Raw genomic sequence first — 6655 nt, 5'->3', positions numbered from 1 at the left:
AGGTGGTCGTGCAAGCTTGGATCATGATAAGATCCCTGGCCGCCCAACAACATCTGTTACTGAAGAAAACATTGAATCGGCGAGGCAAATCGTGTTGCAAAATCGTTCTGTACCGATTAGAGAGATTGCTGTGTTGTTTGGCATCTCTTATGGATCAGCCGAACACATTTTAACTGATGTTTTGGGTTTGAAACGCGTCGCTTCTCGGCTGGTGCCAAAAAAGCTGAATTTCATTCAAAAACAGCGTCGTGTTGATGTGGCCAAAGAGATGATTTCCAATGCAGATTGTGACCCCACATTCATCGAATGCATCATAACTGGTGATGAGGTGTGGATCTATGAATATGACGTCGAATCCGCACAACAATCGACCGAATGGCGCTTCGAAGGCGAGCCGAAACTATCCATTATAAAAATCGCCACACGAAAATTTTTCAACTTCTTTGTATAGACGCCAAACAAAAACTAATCGTACGATATGCGTCAAAATTTGACAGAATGTGTATAAAAGTGTTGCCAACGTTGAGAGAAAAAAAAAAGTTTACCGATTGGACAAGCGCGGGAATTTTAAAATGAAAATTCCGGTTCTTTTTTTATCAATATGACAGTTTGGAAGTCGGAATCATAACACAATTTGGAAGATGGAATCATAAGACTTTTCATTTGAATCTAATTTTACGAAAATAGGCCAAGCCATCGTTGAGGAAAGTGTGTTCGATTTTTGAGTTTGTGAACAATCACTGCTCTGTAAAACTGTTTCAATTTTTTAACATTCTTCATCCTGTAATTTCAGAATCGGAAGTCGGTTTGAATTGAAGAGTTTTATATGAGACCGTAGAACCTATCATTTGAAGCTAAGTTCGTTAAAATCGGTCACGCTATCTCTGAGAAAAGTGAAAAAGTAATTGAGAATTGAAATTTTTACATTAACCACTCTGTAATTCCGGAACCAGAAGTTGGATCCAAGCAAAATTCAGGAACTATGTATGAGACCATTATACCTTTCATTTGAATCTAAGTTTGTTTGTCTTTGAGGAAAGTTAGTGCATCTATATTCATTTATATTTGCATTTTCAGTGTGCCTAACATGCCACAGAAATGGAAATAAACTAAGATGGGGGAAAAGAAGAGAATTTATTCTGAAGATGACAGTAGTGATTCGAAACCCCACTTCCGATAACAGAATTACAGATAGATTGAGTGAAAGTTGTGAAAATGTGATGCATTCAATTTCATTCGAGATGGCTGATTCGATTTAGATAATCTTAGGCACAAATTTAAGGTCTTAAGAACCAATAGGGAACTTCTGGTTTTCATCTGAATCCAATTCTGGAAGTGCATGTCATGTGCAAAATATAAGAAACATATATACTCAATTTTATCAATTTTCAATATTCCATAGAAAAATCCCATTTCTGAAATTGATTCGAATCTGACCTCCAGTTCCGGGAATATAGGCTTTAAAAAGTCAGTTTAAAGTGTTTTGTCATTAGGGAGAGTTTGTCTAATTTATTGATATAGTTTGTTATTGACCAAATAAACTCAATTTAGCTACACCGGATTCCGATTTCCGGAAGTACCCACGAATAGTGAAAAAAACTCTACAGGATGATGAATGTTTCAAAGCGTCATATAAAGCAACTAGGCAAAGAGCATGAAATCCATTCGAAATCGTGCTAAATATTGTTCCATTCTGTAGGTTTTGATAGTTGAAGGCTAAACGAACCGATTTTATTTTAACCATAGAACGGTATTAAATTCCATTCGGATCCAATTTCCAGTTATAAGGTATTCTAAAGTCTCGTTTAGAGTGTTTGACACCTCCAAGAGAATCGTCGATCGATCAAAGACACGAAATGAAGTGGGGAGTTTCAAGAAGCAGAAAAAACCAAAAATAATTGGAAAACAAGCCGGAATCATATGATAAAGTAGTATCGGAAAAAAGCATGCGTAATCATGCAATATAAAAGATGCTGGTAGGTCGATTTTTACAGAAAAATTCGGTCAAAAAGGCAACGATTTGACAAGCAATTTGTGAGTGTGAATGGCACTCAAATCCATTTGAGTGTACACGATGACAATGACAGCGGTTGTTCACGAGCGGGAATGTTTGCAGCGGCACTTGCTCCTCAGAATCCGAAACATCAAAACCCTGTACTATTTTGGCTGGATTTTGCACCAGTGCATTGCGCAAAGGGCACGATAGTCTGATACAAAGCCAACGGTGTTGAACTCGTACACGAAAAGAATGGATTTCAAAAATGTTACGTCAAACTGTAGTAATGCATAATACAGAACAGAACACTAAAATGAAAATCTGATTTGCTCAAAAACTAAGCTCATATTGTTATTTTCAAATCGCATTTACTGGGACACCCTCTGGTAGTGTAGAAAGAAAAGCTTTGAAATTATCAAAACTTCACAGTTCCAATGCACACCCAAGTAACATGTTAAGTTGTTGTCCTGTATTTTTCTATCGATTGTGCATACCTCGATCCCATCATAAAAGCAGCAATAAAATCAGTGAAAAAACAATTGTGAAACTCGTGAGAACTACTACGTAATGTAAACAAGAAATGGAATGACGTTTACAGAAACATAGCAAAGCAAAGTCCTGGCATTACATTCCTTTTGTGGAATTTGGCCTTTCTGTTTCAACAGACTTCGCAGCCAATTCTTAGTGTACAGAATAATTGCATGGCTAGTACTATGGATCCTACTGACACTAAGAATTCTTCCAGGTCGGGGTTCGAACATACGACAACTGGGTTGTAAGACCAGCGCTCTATGCATTGAACCGCCAACAGAAACATGCAAACTTAATTTCTAATGAATAAGTTTCACATTTGATTTTCAATACAACTGCTTTTAAAACAAACATGGATCTTGTAAAATAATCTGCGCATGAAAAATGATAATGCTACATATTGTAGAATTGCTCCTTTGTGTTTTTGTAATTGAAAAATCGACAACGAACGGCATTTTTATGGTGAAACTTGTATTCGTACGGCCGAAATTTTCAAGCGCCTTTGAATTAACGCGTTTTTAATGATTGTGCACCGATTACTGCGAAAATAACAGTCTATTATTTTTAATTAGAATCATCGGAGTGGTGTTTGAAATACGTGTATTCAAACATTCTTAAAATTTTCAGACGATTTTGATCAAACTAATGTGTAATTAAACCTGTAAAATCTCGAAAGGAATTTTGCTTGAATATTTTCCAATATGGTATCGATGGTAACAGTGAGTTGAATAAAAAATGGTTCACCCAACGTAATGATATATATTATCTAAATAACAGGACACATTAACATGTTAATATTTCGAAAATAAATGCTCCACGTTTTGTTTTTTTTTTATCAGTTTCAAACTTCTAGTTGAATTAAACAACAATACAGTATAGTCATTTATCTCAGCGGACCCGACTTTTGTGATACGCACTGTAGGTATTATTTTGGTAAGTCCGTGTGCTGGAGTTGCAAAAACAAGTTGCACAAGCGGTAATATATAACTATGGGAGTAACTATGATGACATTAACTTTTCGCTCAATATCTTTGAAAATTGATGTCAGGTCTGCTTATTTTTTTCTCGAGAAGAAAACCGAATAAAATTTATCTGATTGATTTTTGTTTTCATTGCGTATGTAATGCTGTATTCCTGCAACTGTCATGTCTGCAAGTTTTGCGTTCAATTCAAAACAGATAAATCTTGCACAACTTTTTTGCAAGTTTTGAATTTTATATCATTGCCGACGATCATTGAAAAATCGACAACGAACGGCATTTTTATGGTGAAACTTGTATTCGTACGGCCGAAATTTTCAAGCGCCTTAGAATTAACGCGTTTTTAATGATTGTGCACCGATTACTGTGAAAATAACAGTCTATTATATTTAATGAGAATCATCGGAGTGGTGTTTGAAATACGTGTATTCAAACATTCTTAAAATTTTCAGACGATTTTGATCAAACTAATGTGTAATTAAACCTGTAAAATCTCGAAATGAATTTTGCTTGAATATTTTCCAATATGGTATCGATGGTAACAGTGAGTTGAATAAAAAATGGTTCACCCAACGTAATGATATATATTATCTAAATAACAGGACACATTAACATGTTAATATTTCGAAAATAAATGCTCCACGTTTTGTTTTTTTTTTATCAGTTTCAAACTTCTAGTTGAATTAAACAACAATACAGTATAGTCATTTATCTCAGCGGACCCGACTTTTGTGATACGCACTGTAGGTATTATTTTGGTAAGTCCGTGTGCTGGAGTTGCAAAAACAAGTTGCACAAGCGGTAATATATAACTATGGGAGTAACTATGATGACATTAACTTTTCGCTCAATATCTTTGAAAATTGATGTCAGGTCTGCTTATTTTTTTCTCGAGAAGAAAACCGAATAAAATTTATCTGATTGATTTTTGTTTTAATTGCGTATGTAATGCTGTATTCCTGCAACTGTCATGTCTGCAAGTTCTGCGTTCAATTCAAAACAGATAAATCTTGCACAACTTTTTTGCAAGTTTTGAATTTTATATCATTGTTTTTTCTAAAGCTAAAGAAAACTGCACACACTGAGCCAAAAATTCATGAGGCAGCCAAAACTATGCGAACTCAGCAGAAACATATTGTTTACAGCAAGGTTATCAATTCGGCTAATCATTTTTGCCTTGCGAAGAGCATTAATCATTTTACAAATTTTTCTTCCACAAGAGATTTAAAGCAATTTCGACGTATATTGTGTCCGCTACAATTATAACAGCCGTTTAGAAAGTTTTTGATAAGTTGCATAATTGTTATAGTTACTCCCGTTTCATCTGACGATGTGAATTTTGTTGCAGAGCTTTAGTGAAACATAAACAAGTTGATGATTTACTGCACAATTGTTTTAGATGTACTTAAAGTTGTTCTACAGTGATTTTTTCGGTAGTATTGTGAAACTTAACAGTGATAAGTTGCACAACCTATTTTAAAATATTTAAAAACCTTTCTGAACATATCTAACATAAATAACATTTCTAAATCAATTGTAAAACATTTTGAAAGTTCAATAAGTTACATTTGCTACTTGGGCAGGTACCGTTAGTTGATGTCAATATAAACTTCTTTCGGCTATATCCGTCCCGGAATCCAGTTGCGAAAAAAAATGGAAGCGTTATGACAAGCAACAGAGTTTTAGGACATTTCGTATTTACTTATTCAGTCGACGCAAAACATTTTCCGATTTCAACGAACTGAATCATCCAGAGTATGGAACCGAGAGTACAACCCTGCCAAGCGACACATTTCACACCACAACTGCCTCTCGATAGAGCCGCCATGCATCATCTTTCTATCTGATGAAGAAGAATGTAGAACTCCAAAGTGCCGCCGCCTCCCTTCGGACGGGTATTGGACCATGTCCACTCGTCGTGCAAATGTGCTACTATTTCACACTTAAGTGCGATCGAGAAATCCGAACCAACATCAAAGCACTTTGTAACCGATTTTAATTTGCTAAATTATTTTGCCGTTTGCTTCTTCCCATATGGTGGATAAAACTTAGTCGAGCAGAAACGTCTGACCAAGGGAGTAAGCCATTACCGATTGTTGCGCGTTCCCGGCGAGAAAACGTAATCGAATTTCAGCAAAACTATGCGATATACGCGTGCGGTGGCTGGTGTGACGGTCGGTTGGTGGTCTCCGTTGGACACGAACTCATCGCTATCGGGTAGGGCTCAATTTCATTTTTCCCGGAGATTGAGCGAGAAGATAAGTTTTTGCCACCGTCGTACCACTGACTGCCACCAACCGGATCGGATTCACGCTTGGGCTAGAATGCACGCCGGAGATTGGAAACCATTAGAAAATGAGAACTTGATGCGATCTTTTCGGTGTCATACTGCAAGAGTAGATGGAACTGTTTTTAGTGATTCAATTCCCTTGCGTGATATGTCTGGGCAGTACAGCCAACTGTTTGTTGTGGTTCCCTTGTTGTAATATAATATATTTCCAAAGATAATAAAGCAAAACTAAGATTGGCGTGTCGAGAACTGTTGAACTTTTGATTATTTCTTGCCTCTCAGAGATATGGACATCGTAATCAGTCGATAGAGACTTTAGAGTATAACCCATCAATGCACAACGGTGGATTACACGCAGAAAGTGTTCCTGAAAATTTTCTAGAGATAGTTTCAAAAGTTTCTAAAACTCATGTAATAAAATTGTCAACCGTGAGTGTGATTTGGAAATAAAAGCGAATTCGTTGGTATCATTCACCTAAAAAAAAGGTTGCACACATTACATCATTTTACGGCTTGTTGAATCCGGCCCCGCAATTCCTGTCACTAAATACTAGTATATGGTGAAATAGGAGGAGACATTAATTAATGAGCATCCGCATCCCATTCCGAACATAGGAACAGATCAGCACCGGCACATAAATCATACGATTTCTGTCACTGGCGAATCTTTTCTAATTGGCGAGAGGAGATTCTATATTTAACCCCAAAAAGACATCCAACATAGCTTCCACATTTGTCGGTTGGGGGTTGAACCAAAGCCGTAAATTACTTGCTCTCAGAAGTCACTACCGCGCAGCCGGCTTTAGGAGTGAACGTTTAATGGATCGTCTCGTCGGCCAAGCCTACCTTACGAATGTA

Source organism: Malaya genurostris, chromosome 3, assembly GCF_030247185.1.
Source record: "Malaya genurostris strain Urasoe2022 chromosome 3, Malgen_1.1, whole genome shotgun sequence".
Lineage (NCBI taxonomy): Eukaryota > Metazoa > Arthropoda > Insecta > Diptera > Culicidae > Malaya > Malaya genurostris.
The sequence above is the reverse complement of the archived record's forward strand: the minus strand, read 5'-3'. Positions refer to the sequence as shown.